Source organism: Rattus norvegicus, chromosome 11 (genome assembly GCF_036323735.1).
Source record: "Rattus norvegicus strain BN/NHsdMcwi chromosome 11, GRCr8, whole genome shotgun sequence".
Lineage (NCBI taxonomy): Eukaryota > Metazoa > Chordata > Mammalia > Rodentia > Muridae > Rattus > Rattus norvegicus.
Window position 1 is genome coordinate 35,646,248 of NC_086029.1, and position 16,113 is coordinate 35,662,360.

Genomic DNA, 16,113 nt, shown 5'->3' on the forward strand with positions numbered 1-16,113 from the left:
AAGTAGATCCAGTTCAGAGGGAAATGGGAAGGTTTTGGAAGGAACAGAGAGAGGAGAAACACAAAAAGACTTGATGACTGGTGATGCAAACCTAACGAACTCCCTGTGGTTGGTTGTGCTATGGCTCATAGAAGCAAACACATTACTGTTGCTTTCATGAACCAGTATCATTTCTGACTTCATACCCACAGCCAAATATGTATATCTTACTCCTATAAGAATCTTCTTGTTCACACGAACTGACCCTGGGCTCCAACCTCATAGGTAGCAATGATTAGCCTAGTAAGAGAACCAATGGAAGGGGAAGCCCTTGGTCCTGCCAAGACTGAACCCCCAGTGAACGTGATTGTTGGGGGGAGGGTGGTAATGGGGGGAGGATGGGGAGGGGAACACCAATATAGAAGGGGAGGGGGAGGGGCTAAGGGGATGTTGGCCTGGAAACCGGGAAAGGGAATAACAATTGAAATGTAAATAAGAAATACTCAAGTTAATAAAGATAAAAAAAAGAATAAAAAAAAGAATTCTTGTTTGAAGTAGAGATCATCACAGAAATCCATGACGTCAAAATATAGAGTCATTTACCATGAGGTGTACATCCATAAATGATACACCTTCAGTACAACCCATTTATACCCAAGATTCAATGGACACACCAAACTAGAGAAAACGACTTAGGATCAGAGGGGTGATTTCTCTTTCGAGGTTGAGTCTTTTATACATGAAAGGGGAAATATTGCAAGGTCCAATGCATAAATGGAGAGATGTGGACAATTAATGACTGCAAAAGAATCTAAGAACAAGGCCCCAATCCAAAAAAATAGTCTGCCACAAACACATACACATGAGTGAAACTGAATGGAATCCTCAGGTGGTAGATTCAACTGATGTGACATACACAGAGACACATTAATACATATATAATAACAATTATATATATATGTATATGTCAATCTATAATTCATCATCTATCAGTCTATCATCTATCTGTCATCTGTTTTTTCCTCTATCTATCTATCTCATTCCTTTTTACTAAGTGAGACATTGATAATTCTCCTGGCAACAGGCCAAGAGCATGCATACACCAAGTAGATTTAGTGCCATGTATCTCTCTAAATGTCTTTCTCATATATATATATATATATATATATATATGTATATATATATGTATATATATATGCATATATATGAGAAACATATGTATATGTGCATCATAGGTCTGAAGTATCAATAAGGGTGAGAATAGAGGACTAACTTATCAGAAACTGGAGTTATATATTTTGTTTATGCCCCACTTATGCTAGTATTCCTGCCAGAACAAAAATTACTTTTATCCAAAAGCTATCTCTTCATCTGAATATTTCTCTCTTTTACAAACATACAGAATAGTTTTTACAGTGGTTTATGTAAGGGATGAGGCTCTACAAGAAATACATATTTTCAAATATTTTATTGACTGAGCAATTTTTAAAAGTTGCATTGCATTTTTAAATATTAGTATGTGCAGAAGATATATGCACGTGAACACAGATGCCCCACAAGTTCCAAAAAAGTTTAAGGTACCTGGAAGCTGGAGATATTGAAAGTCTTGAGAATTTCAACTTGCATTCTGGGCACCAAATCAGAACTTTTGTAAGTATTAGTTATTTTAAACATAACTGATGAAAATTAAAAACATACTCAGGTTGGAAAAGTTTGTTACTTTTTCAGGATTTTAGCATGAAATTATCACATGATCCATTCATTGTTCTTCCACATGTTTTTTGAATAGGAAATAAATAAAAGTAAATGTTTGAACAAATTTGTGCCCTTGAGTATTAATAGGACTTTTATCTATAATCATACTAAAATAGAGAGAACTCCAATCCCTATTGGTAAGTTAACAAAAATAAGCTATGACATAAGAATAAAATAGATAATTTATCATTAATAAAGTAAATGAGGTATACATATAAAATATAAATCGACCTCTAAATATTGGTTAAGAGGAAAAAAAAGCACAGACCATCTTCCTTCCAGCCAAGGGTTCATATTATATGATGCCATTTATACTGAATTTTTAGAATTAAGAGCCAATGTTCTCTGACAAAACACTCCAGAGTATCTCTTGGATGAAGGAATTCTGGAAGAAACAGATGGAAATGACTTCTAGAAATTGGAGAGTTGTGTGGGTTTTTAAGTCACTGTCTTAGTTATGATGACATTTTCATAAGTGTACCCTCTCAAAGCTTTTCACAGAAGCACACAGTTGTGAAAATACAGTCTTTCAAATATGTTCGTTGGTTTTATGTGCATTAGTCATGAAATAGCTATTTTATGTGATCATTCATTTGTTTTTGTATAGTTTGGAAAGGGAACCAATAAGTATTGAACAAAGGATGATAAGTTATGCAAAATTACACTACCTTATGTTCTTTAAAGCTAAAGCTTTTAGATTTTATTTGACCACCTCAAAGTTGATCAATTTTTAGAATAGTACCTTCCTATGGCATAAATGCACAATTTCTACATCCAGACATTATCTCATAAGACAATGAGCCTGATATAGCTATCCCCTGAGATGCTCTGCCAGAGCATAACAAATACAGAAGCGAATGCTCGCAGCTGACCATTGAACTGTGAATGGTGTCCCCATTGGAGGAGTTAGAGAAAGGATTAAAGGAGCTGAAGGAGCTTGCAACCCCATAACAACAACAATATCAACCAACCAGAGCTCCCAGGGACTAAACCACCATCCAAAGAGCTCCAGCTCCAGTTGTGTATGTAGCAGAGGATAACCTTGTTGGGCACCAATGGGAGAAGAGACCCTTGGTCATGCCAAGGCTGGATTCCCCAGTGTAAGGGAATGTCAGGGTGGGGAGGCAGGAAAAGGTGGACAGATGGATGGGAGAACACCCTCACAGAAGAAAGGAGAGGGAATGTGATGGCGGTTATGAACAGGGAATTGGGAAAGGGGATAAAATTTGAAATGTAAATTTAAAAAATCCAATGAAAATTCTATAAAAACAAAACAAATAAACAAACAGACAAACAAACAAACAAAAAAAAGTAATCTGACAAACCTGGAGCCAACACAGGCACAAAAACCTCTACCTACAATCTGTATGCCTGCAAGATGTGTGGGAACAATGGTAGCACAGAACATGTGGGAGTGGCTGACCAGTATTTAACTCGATGCTCTTATCACAAAAGGAAACCTATGACTTACAAACTCTGCATGGATGCCTAGGAACTGGATACTGGATAGCATAGTGACCTAGGATAGAACCAGACACAAATTCAAGAGAAAAGCAAATTAAATCATTCCTAATGGAATTTTGCTATACTCATAGATAATGGATGGTCAGTCATCATCAGAGAGACTTTGCTCAGAGCATATGCAGTGGGTGCCCCATTCCATACCATTATGGAGAGAGAGAGAGAGAGAGAGAGAGAGAGAGAGAGAGAGAGAGAGAGAGAGAATCCATCAGGTCCTTCCCCTAGAGAATCAGGGAATCCTGCAGAAGACAGGAAGGAAAAACTGTAAGAGATAGAGGAGAAGGAGGACACCAAGAGAATGTGGCCAATGGAATCAACTGAACAGGGCTTATTGAGCTCACAGACACTGAAAGGCCAAGCACTGAACCTGCATGTCTACACATATGGTATAGCTTGGTGTTTTTTATGTTCTTAACAGTGGCAGCCAGTGTGTCTCTGATTTTTTTGCCTTGTCTTGATACTTTCCTTATATTGGTTTGCTTCATCCAGCTTTGATATGAGGGCTTTTGTCTTGCCATATTATATCTTGTTTTGTCCTTCTCTGGAAAGGAAAGGAGGGGGAGTGGATCTGGGGTGGCAAGAGATGGGACGGGATGAGCTAGGAGGAGTAGAGGGAACACGCACTGTGGTTGGGATGTACTGTATCAGAGAAGAATTCGTTTTCAAAAAGAAAACAAAAAACATAAAAAAAAAAGAAATCTCTATACTTACTGACAAATATTCCTTTTGGGCCTATGAGTTAAATTATCTCCTATATTTACTTCTACAGCACTTGTTCACTTTAAATTTCAACCAAAACCTGAACATGTCTAATGGTCATTAACAGAAAAATACACCAAATATGTTCTTTGATGTGGCAAATGCAACTTTATTTGCATATTTTAACTGAATAATTTGAAATAGGACTGGTCTTAGGTTTCACATATATTTTTCTAATTGGAGCTCGGTTCTTGGCTCATAATTACACAACAAATAAGCAGTTGTGGAAAAGAACACAGGAACAGTGTCATTCTCATACAACTATTAAAATACAGGGTCAATATGACCTTTAATTTAGTTCATTTTTATTTTATTAACTTTAGTTTTCAAGAGTTTTATATATATATATTTGAGTAATTGGGCCTAAATACTTTTTGAACTGAGTTACTTAAGTTAGCATATAAAAGACATGTCATTTATATACACACAATACATCTAATAGAAAACATATATATGTAACATATATAATACATACATGGGCATGCCACACATATAATGAGCCCATAATGTATACATACAACAGATTTATCAAATATATAATATAATCATGTATCGATAATATAGTATACATTGTAATATGTGTGTTATTTATGTATTTATTTATTTTTCATTTTTTTATTGGATATTTTCTTTCTCTACATTCAGATATCATCTCCCTTCCAGATTTCCCCTCCTGAAACCCCCTATCCCATTTCACCACGACCTCCGTGACGGTGCTCTCCCACCCACCCACCTATTCCGTCCCACCGCCCAGCCATGGCATTCCCCTGTTCTGGGGCATGGAGCCTTCACAGAACCTAGGGCCTCTCCTCCCATTTATGCCCGACAAGGCCATCTTCTGCTACATTTGCAGCTGGAAGACATGGGTTGCTCATGCGTAATCTGTGGTTGGTGGTTTAATCCCTGTGAGCTCTGAGGTATATGGTTGGTTGGTATTGTTGTTCATCCTGTGGGGTTGCAAACCCCTTCAACTCCTTCAGTCCTTTCTCTAACTCCTCCTTTGGTGACCTAGTTCTCAATCCAATGGTTGGCTGTGAGCATTCGCCTCTGTATTTGTCAGACTCTGTCAGAGATTCTCGGGAGACAGCTATATTATGCTTCAGTCCTTCTTAGAAGGGGGAACAAAATACAGGAGGAAATACAGAGACAAAGTGTAACATTTATCATGTTAATATCTTCTCATCTGCCCTGGAGAATTCCATTTCTTTTGCTCTACTGCCCACCTCCAATACTCACCGCATCATTCATGTATAGTGTAAAATATCAGGATAATTTGAAATATGATCATCTTGGCACCACAAGCCTCATCAGACTTGTTCTGTGTGATGTCATGTGTTTGTTTGTATTGCATTCACATTTGTGTCTGAAAATAAAGTCATACAATAATGAGTATGAATTAATGTTTTGTCTTCAGGGGTGTAAAAGCTACACAAATTGTTTGAAATTCAATGCATGAGTAATTGAGCAGTTTCCCCACATATGTTGAAGCATTTGTTTATGTTAATATATGCTTATGAATATTTATTTACAGAATTAACATTGATATTTCCTTGTGTAATCCGCTATCTGAGTTCTTTCAGTTAGGTATGTGGAACTTGGTTGGTGACCCATATTTTTTACAATCATTCATATCCCTTTCCCTTGAGTTCCTTCCTACTCTCTGTCACTGCAAAATATAAATTATTTTAACATTTTTTACCAGTTCCTAATTCATGTATTTCTGCAGAGACACCTGTAATTTTTCATGATTGACAGAATTAGGAATGCTTTGTGTTCCTTGGGCTGGTGAGGTATTACTATTCCAGAGATTCTCAGTAGATAGGGCAAAAAAATGTAAGTTATCTAATGACCCTGCAGAAATATTTATATAAAATTTTGAATGAAGTTTATAGGATTATGCATAAAGCTTGCATGAACATTCAGATGATAATTTTGTGTTATTCAATCATTTCATTAATTATTTAAACAGCAAGTTTACTGGAATGTACTGTATAAATCACCATAATTTTCTAAGACAGTACTAAATCATTTTCCCACGTGGTTGAAACGTGAAGAATGCTTATGATAAGTACGTGGAAGAAATCTCCTTTAATATTCTTGACAGTTATTAGTGTACAAGTTTGGTAGTTTTCATAAATTGTTTTGGACAAGATTTTACTCAGTGACCTTGGCTGGCATGGAACTTGCTGGCTAGGTGGATGTAACTGCCCTAAATCTCAGAGATTCCTTGACTCTGCTTCCTGAGTACTGACATTAAATGTATGAGCCACCACACCTCAGTTTATAATTTAGTTGTCTGCCCTTGTTTTCCTATCATTTTTTAAATTTGTGATTCCTCATGACATTTCATTTATTAGCCTAGTATACTTGTTCATTATTTGTGTATGTTTATAATTTGGCTGTTCATAATCTTTACCTGCTTTTAATTAACTTATACTCTTGTCATTACCTTAAAAGTTGCTTACACATTTTTGCATGCAAGTTGCATATCAACTAAATTTTTTGCAAGTACTTTAAGTTTGTACCATCCTTTCTGATTATTTTAATAGTGTTTTAAGCAAAGCAGAACCTTCATTTTATTGTCATATGCTGCATTGAGAAATTTCAATCAGCATGAGATTTCATGTCCTCCCATATTGCCTGACAGCACTTCATACAGCTGGGTCTCCTAACACCACAGCATTGCAAAATATCCTCCTGCTGCTCGGTTTAATTTCTTGTTTTGATTATCATAGCCCATTGCTAATTTTCACAGTTGGAGGTCAAAGAAAACAACTGACCTGGAATTGATATTAAAAGTGATTAAGGACTACGAAGGCTGAAACTCAATACTGGATGATGCACACCAGAAAAACAAGTCTATTGTAGAGTAGATGTAATAATGAAGAATAAGAACAAAGAAATAAAAGGTTTTTAGTGTACTCCATTGAAGTCAATGAGAAATGAGAATCTTGCAAAAGCCTTAACTGTTACAAGGGCTAATTATTTACCATGTCATGATGACCACAACTGATATCTCTTGAGTTTGAAAGATAACACTAGACCTTACCAAAATATTAAATTAATTCTAGTTGTCTTTAATGATTCTAGAACCAAAACTTACTATATAAGGGTTAACTATATTGATAATGCTAGCATGTTAAGCTAGATGAAAATCATTAGGAAACTCTAAGCTTACTGCAGAACAAGTTTACATCTATACATATGTCGCCCGTTACTCTCTTGGCTAAGTTTATGTAATTTTGTGAAAGGATTGCATCCTTAAGTGATTCGTGGTTAAGTTATAAAATCCAAAATTTGAGCATTTTCTTTATGGCTCCTACTTCTTTGTTTGTTTCCATCTATCCACAACTAATCAGCAAGTCCTATGTCATGTAGATGTCTCTTATCTTTCATTACATAATGTTTTGTAGCCATGTTGAATTTGTCAGTTTCCCATATGAATGTTTAATTATTTCAGGCAACATTGTTTTTATTTTTAAGATATTTGTTTTTCAATGTATTCTTTCAGTCTCTTCCACACACTCATATAGATTCATAAATATTGAATATATTGAACATGACATACTATATAATACATGATATTTTAGTATGCATTAAAATATATGTTAAAACATTAACAGTGGTGATGAGGATTAAACCTAATGCCTCAACACAGGATCAGCAATTATTCTACCATGGAATTTCATACCCAGGATTCTATAGAGTCTTTGAAACATTTACTTACATGTATCTTTAAAAATACAGTTCAATAGTTTTAAATTACTACAAAATAATAGTTGAATGATTGAAATATTTATTATTTTAGCATAGAAGAATACATTATTTAAAATTATTAAAAGTAATTGATCTTTTTTGTTTATGTATTTACTTATTTTATTTTTTAATTGATTTCGTTTATTTATATTCTAAATGTGACCTCCTTCCTGGGTCTCCCACCCCCACCCCTTTCACTCTTCCCTTTGTTTCTGTGAGGATGTTCTCTCCCACCACACACCACCACTACTCCTGGGCATTTCCTTCCCTTGGGCATCAAGACTCTTCAGTATTAGACACATATTCTCTCACTGAGGACTCAGTGGGGATGATCTTAGCCAAAATGGCCAACAGTGAGGAGATGAAACCTGAGGAAACTACCCCTAGTAGATAGACAGGGGTACCAGTGGAGGGATCTGGTCACCAAATCAAGTTCAAAATTTTTGACCCAGAAATGTTCCTGTCTGAAAAAATGCAGGAACAAAAATGGATCAGAGACTGAAGGAAAGGTCATCTAATGAGTGATCCAACTCTGGATCCATCCAATGGGAAGGCATCAAACCCTAACACTATTACTGATATTATGTTGTGCTTGCAGAGAGGAGCCTAAGCATGGCTCTATAAGCTGTTGACTGAGACACATTCAACCCTTGGACTGAGGCTGAAGCCCCCTAAAGAAAAGTTGAGGCAAGGACTGGAGGCACTTAAGGAAATGGCAAACCAAGTGGAAGACCAACAGTTGCAACTAACCTGGACTTCTGCGAGCTCCTAGAGACTAAGCCACCAACCAAAGAACATGCATAGGCTGGTCCAAGGCCCCCAGTACATATGCAGAAAAAGTAGTAGCTCTTATAGGTTATAATCAGTCAGTAGGTATAATAGCATTTTTGACATTTGGATGAATTTTATTATAAAGCGGTTTCTGCCTTTTCTAATATGTAACTTTTATGCACTGATTTTATCCAGTAGCACCAGCAATGATGTGAGTGTATCATAAGTAGACTTGAAGGAAGATGGGTTCACTAACATGCTAGAAGTTTCTAGGTTAGACTCTTAGCTTTCTTACCAACACACATAGTATCAGGAGGTTTTTAAAAACTGTTTATGTGCAAGTCAGAAATTTTCTTCTGTATCTTGCTAAACTTTTTATTTTGAATAAATAGTAGAGTTGAATTTATTTAACTATTATTCACAATTGCATTTTTTTCTTCTATGAATTCTTAAAATGGTAGATTATGTAATCATTTTTTAATGTTCAATCTATTTATATAAACTCTATAAATTCTATTTGGTCACATAGTTTAATGATCTTTATAGCTTTGCACATATGATGGGTTATTTTTTGCTAATAAATTTGTATTAAATTCATGACAGTTATTACATAATGAACAGTTTCTGCTTAACTAGAACCACAGAGTCTTATCAGTTCCATTATTGTACCTGTTCATTGGTTTTAATTCATCCTCTTGAACACAGATGCATGTAATTCTTCACATACAGCCTACTTTGAAATTATTTTATTTATCTTCTACTGAGTCTAAGGATCAGCTACACTTTTGTCTCAAGATTATACTTAGATAATATGATGCTTCCTTTTATGTTAAATATCATGATATTTCCTTGTTATTAAAAAATGTCTCAGTAAATCTTATCCCTCATCATATCTCTCAGATGATTTGTCCTAGATACTCTGACATCTAATGTTCTCTGGAGACTATAATTTTTATAGAATTTATTTGAGCTTATTTAGTTTAGCACACCATTCTCATTACTATTCACAGTGACCTCATCTGGGGGGTCTAGCAAGTTTTACCTTAGACAGGCAATTAGCAGAGGATGATACATTAAAACTTCTCTAGTTGCACAGGGTGCAATGTTGGGTCAAAGAAAGATAGCTCTCTATTAAATCTAAAACGAATGTTTTCAGTTTTTATTTTGGCTCCTGTGTTCTTTTTACAGGGACAGGGCTGACAAGATCCTTTCTGTTTTCAAACCACAAGGAAAGGATGAAGTTTTAATCATGTTATTATATTATTATATATGTATTATATATTACATAATTATATTACATCATAATATATTTTAATATATTGGTTCACATGCTATCAATTTAGTTTTTCTTTCTTTTAATATATTTTTCTGGAGAATTACTTTAGATAGTTTGTAATAGATGAACATTTTTGATCTTGAGTCTAGTAACACCCAAGTTAATGCAATTTTATGTACTATGGAAGAAAAACTCTCACGGATTTTAATCAATGTACCATTATTTATATGGTTTGCTATTTCATTACTATTTGCTCAATTTCATGAGAGTTCTGTCAAACAAGCAAGAAAGTAGGTGCATCACTATTTCCTAACTCCTTTTTCCTGTGCTTGATTTAACAACGGACATAAAATGGGTGTTTAATCAACCAGAAAACCAATGAATATAGGATTTGGTAGAATGGGGATTTTCCATTCCCCAGAATATTTTAGAATATATACACTGGGAGCTGTCAATCAATACAAGATGGAGATCAAAAATCAGTATCAAGAATCATGATAGAAGGACAGGATTGACTGGCCCACTATGAACTTGATGTGATGAGTTAAGACATTACTTCCATTTGTGCCTTAGGACAGCTTCTCTCCTTGGTCATTTAGTTACAGGAAGCTATTTCTTTCAGTTATGCTAGCAGCAACAGAAAAGCAAGGCTGAATCCACTTGATTTATTTATGCTGCTGTGTAAATATTTCTATTGACAACATGTTTCCTACAATCAAGTCAACAGATTTGGAGTACTGGAATCATTTTTTTCCTTGCAAGTATACAAGCATAATTTTATCTGGTGATATTTATGAGCATTTCATCAAATAAATGATAAGTCTGGGCATTACTTATAACAACATTGGCAGATTTTAGGGTACTATATCTTGTGTGTTGCAGATGGCATGCTACTTTATACATTTTTTAAATCGTTCAAGGCTTATGTAAGTTCATGATAATTATTAGAATAGGAGTATGCCTAAAAAGGGTTTAGTAGGAATTGCTAGCATATAATACTTAATTCTATAGAAACTTCAATTTTTGTCACTTTCTCAATAATCAAAATCATTTACTTTTCAAGTGTTAGCTAAGTCATAGAATGATTTCCATGTTTTTAATTGGTAGAAACATTGATTTTCCAGAGTGATATATACAGAAAAGTTTTAAGTTTGGGCACCAACAATTGCTGAAGTTCTTGACAGCTCTGTGAGCATATGGAATGAGAACAGGGCCTCCACAGTGGAGGGGGAGGCTTTTAACATAGCCTCCTGTCTTCTCAGTCCATCTAGGTGATCCAGCTGATCTCATTTCCCACGCTCCATTTCACCTGCTTCTAATTAAATGGAATATGACTCCCAGTGGTCTTTGAATTTAATTACAAAAGCCACAGAATTGATAATTATTACCTGTAGAAATTAAGACTAAATGATACCAGAGGCCTTGTCTCTACAGCTCTATGTTTTCATCATTATACATCAAGGACTCATGAGATGTTTTAACAGCATTCTTATAACTTTTCTTTAAGTTTACTAGATCTTAGATCTTTAAGGAAGTAATCTTTTACTCAATGTAGAAAGTTTTACCAAATCCTGAACTCTCTCTCACTTTCCCAAAGTGATCCTAAAATCATTTATATATACATACCTAAAATTATGTTTTAAAAGGCATGTTTGATTAATAAGATGTAGAATAAATTAAATAAAATAGTGAGTTTAAAGCAAAACTAGAAACTTCTTAGACTCATCAAAACTTCTTTAATCATCAAGTTTGATTATCTTGCACGCTGATAATTTCTTTCCATTTTAAGTTTTACTCTTGTGGTATAAATATCCTAGAGAAATTTTGAACAATAATATTGACATTCCTTTTCATCTTTATTATGTTCCTTTAACTTTAGTGTTGGAAAGAAATGAAAAATAATTTAGTACCAATATTATACCCAGATAGAATGTCTTGCCCCAAATTTATAAACAATTTATAAAAGTCCTTTATACTTTTTGGTGTGTTGAGTATTCTTCCAATATTATTATTAATTGTATTAAGTATGGAATATGGTGGCAACAGCAGCAGGGCTGGGCCTCAAGTGACAAGACAGAGCATGTCTGTGAGCTCCAAAGGTTCCCCTGCTAAGGAAAAATCATATATCATGGACAGGAAGCTGGGAAAGGAATAACATTTGAAAGGAAAGAAAAAATATCCAGAAAAGGAAAGAAGATGTAAAAGAAGCTGACATATAACCTTTTCAAAGTTCCTTTAACGTTAGTTATCCATTACTATAGTCCTTGTCTGCTTTGAATCCCATCCACTACCGCAGCAAAGCACTTCTTCTGTTCTCTGCTATTACTTTTTTTCACTGTGCTTTGTCCCTGTGACTCCCTACATCGCATGACCTGTCAATAGCTTTCTGACGTCTATATGGATCCCAAATGAAGTACAGTTTTCTGAAGTTTCAAAACTTACACGTACAAATGAGAATAAAACATGAAATGGTTCTTTTGAACTTTGGATGACTCATTTGTAATGATAGCTTCAGCGCCTTCCATTTAACTGGTAATTTGATAATTTGATTTTGTAATATCTAAATAGTATTTCACTAGGTAAATACTACCCATTCATTAAATGAAGGGCATCTAGCCTCTTTCCAATTTCTATCTTTAATGAATAGAGAATCCATGTACATATATTAGTAAATATCTATATAAAAGTTCTGCAGAAGCACCCAGATACTATGTATATTTCACTGATGATACAGTGTCATGAATATCATTTGAGTAATTGACTTTATTGGATTGGATACAAGTCCTGAGCCACAAGTTGAAACTATTATTTGGGTGCAAAACTTATGGCTAGAAATAGCATACCTTACTGGAAAACCTTTTATTGAAATTCTACTAAATTAACATAACAGTGAAACACATATATTTGATATTAATATATCATATATTGAAATATATATGAATAATGTTATATTTCATGTATGGTCATATATTAATATATTTGACTATATTTCAAATAAACTTACTTTAAAGTGATACAAGTAGACATCACAAGCTCATAAATAAAAACAGAGGATGAAGAATGGTTTACACCTGTGAGCTTGTTAGATGATGAAGTGCCACAGATGACCTTTACAGGCAACTTCCATTGTTCTTGGGTATCCTCTAGAACTTGATGGTAATACTCTATTGCTTAAACTAGCAATATTTAAGTCATATAATATGGAGAAATCAGAAAATGAAAATAGATAATTTTTCTTAGTTTTGAATTATGAAAAAATGAAAAAATCCTGCAAAGACATGCCCATTTGTGAAATAGTCATGGACATAATGGGAGTAACCAGCCAATGTAACTGGGTTAAGACCTGCCCCCAAACCTAAAGGAAATCCTGCCACCATTACTGGAGCTCAAAACCTATGCCTAAAAGAGTCATACGCTTTACTGTGTAGGTACTACTGTTATTATGCTAAATTGGCATAATAGTCAATTAACTTCATTTATTTATAATAGTTCTGTTAGATTGGCTTATCTTTCAGCTATTATAAGGGAGTTTCTGTTGCAGACTGTGAGGATTAAAACAGAGATTCATAGCTGTTTGCGAATCCTCAGCCAAAAGTGGTAAACTTATATTAGTCCCTTCTCCCCAATAACTCAGGAAATATTAAGGAACATGGGACAGAAAACTTGGTAAGTGCTAGACATTGAGGATGAATATAATGAAAAAAGGTCCTGTACCCTGAAGGATAGTTGTGAACTCAAAGAAGCTATGGTAGCATACACAAAACTTGTGCCAGCAAAAACAGACGAATTGTGATACTGAGACAGATCAGCATGAAGTCCTACCACCAGTCTAGGATAGATTAGAACAGATAAGGGTATGGCCAGTGGTAAGGTGACCAAATTCCAATGGATGGACACATGTCTCAGTGTATAAGCAACACATATTCGACTGCATGAGTTTAAGAGAAGACAAAGACACGAAGTTGGGTGGGTAGGAAAGAAAATGATCTGAGAGATTTGCAAGAGCAATGCCTGTGAAAACATAAGCATTAGAAGCAATAATTACGTAAGGAAAAAGCACAAAGCAAAGCACACAAATGGAAAAAAACAGTAAAATCTGGAATATGGAGTTCTGAGGATGAAAGTTGTATATACCATCTCAATATTTTCTTTATACAAAAACTGACAATTCGATGAGTTAGGTATGGGTCAATACAGCAGTCTTGAATGCTAGATTTACTGGTGCCTTTTTATTGCAAGTAATTAAACAAGCATGAAAAATATTTGATGAAAATTATATATTAAATATTTGGGGTTGTCTAGACTTTGCAGGTCAAATTCAGTACCACACACAAATGAATGCTTAGACTAATTCAAAGTTTTTGCCAGGGAAATTTTCACTAAATGATATTTTCAGTTTATGCATTTCAATGGTAATAAATTTGACTTCTAAGTTGCAGTTCTTGGGACACTGCTCTTTCAATTCGAACTTCTTTGGACATTTATTATTTCAATTTTCTCAGCAATAGTCAGCATGGTGTAATAATTTATGTTTGTTTTAGGATTTAATTTTATTATCATGGCTGGGTTTTTCTTAATTGACTTAGACAACTTAGTGGCTTTGTCATGACTCTGTGGCTAAGGAACCACCCTGTCTTTGTAAAGAGGAAAGGTAAGATTCCAAAAATCATATGAAACTTGCAGCCATGTATAACTCCACTTCTAGGATTTCATATGCTCCCTATCCTCCCCAGGGAAAACACACACTTAGACAAAAACATTCATAGCTATAAAAAAGTTTTCAAATAAAAACTCTACATACTATTCATCTATTTTAAATATATACATATTTAAATATAGAGCCAGATGTATCTTTTATGGTCTGGGAGTGCTATAGCCTATTAACAAACTGATTAAGGTACCAGATTCTTTGGCTCCAGATGTGTGATCTTGAGTAAATTCACTAACTTCAGTGTTCCCATCTTTTGTTTTGTTTTTTGTTTTTGTTTTTTTTTTCACAAAATCATTCTATTGAGTGTGACTAAAATGGACATACCAATTTGTTTAATATAGAACACTCAACCATTGTTGGTGAGATTGCACATTGGTACAACCATTCTGGAAATCAGTCTGGATGTACCTCAGAAAATTGGACATTGCACTACCTGAGTACCCAGCTATAACTCTTTTGGGCATATACCCAAAAGATGCTCCAACATAAAACAAAGACACATGCTCCACTATGTTCATAGCAGCCTTATTTATAATAGCCAGAAGCTGGAAAGAACCCAGATGCCCTTCAACAGAGGAATGGATACAGAAAATATGGTATATCTACGTAATGGAACACTACTCAGCTATCAAAAACAATGACTTTATGAAATTCATAGGCAAATGGATGGAACTGGAAACTATCATCCTGAGTGAGGTAACCCAATCACAGAAAAACACACATGGTATGCACTCATTGATAATTGGATATTAGGCCAAATGCTCAAATTACCCTAGAGGCACAGAACACATGAAACTCAAGAAGGATGACCAAAATGTGAATGCTTCACTCCTTCTTTAAAAGGGTAACAAGAATACCCTTGGGAGGGGATAGGGAGGCAAAGTTTAGAACAGAGGCTGAAGGAACGCCCATTCAGAGACTGCCCCACATGTGGCCCATACATATACAGCCACCAAACTAGATAAGATGGATGAAGCAAAGAAGTGTAGGCTGACAGGAGCCGGATGTAGATCTCTCCTGAGAGACACAGCAAGAATATGGCAAATACATAGGCGAATGCCAGCAGCAAACCACTGAACTGAGAACAGGACCCCCGCTGAAGGAATCAGAGAAAGGACTGAAAGAGCTTGAAGGGGCTCGAGACCCCATATGTACAACAATGCCAAGCAACCAGAGCTTCCAGGGACTAAGCCACTACCTAAAGACTATACATGGACTGACCCTGGGCTCCAACTGCATAGGTAGCAATGAATAGCCTAGTAAGGGCACCAGTGGAAGGGGAAGCCCTTGGTCCTGCCAAGACTGAACCCCCAGTGAACAGGATTGTTGGGAAGAGGGCAGTAAGGGGAGGAGGATGGGGAGGGGAACACCCATATAGAAGAGAAAGGGAGGGGTTATGGGGATGTTTGCTTGGAAACTGGGAAAGGTAATAACAATTGAAATGTAAATAAGAAATAACCAATTTGATAAAGATGGAGAAAAGGAAAAAAAATATATAACTAAACTAAAAGGGAAAAGAGTGGAGAACAAGCAGAAGGTGATAAATAAGACCACAATACCTTACATACATTTTAAAATTAAATAT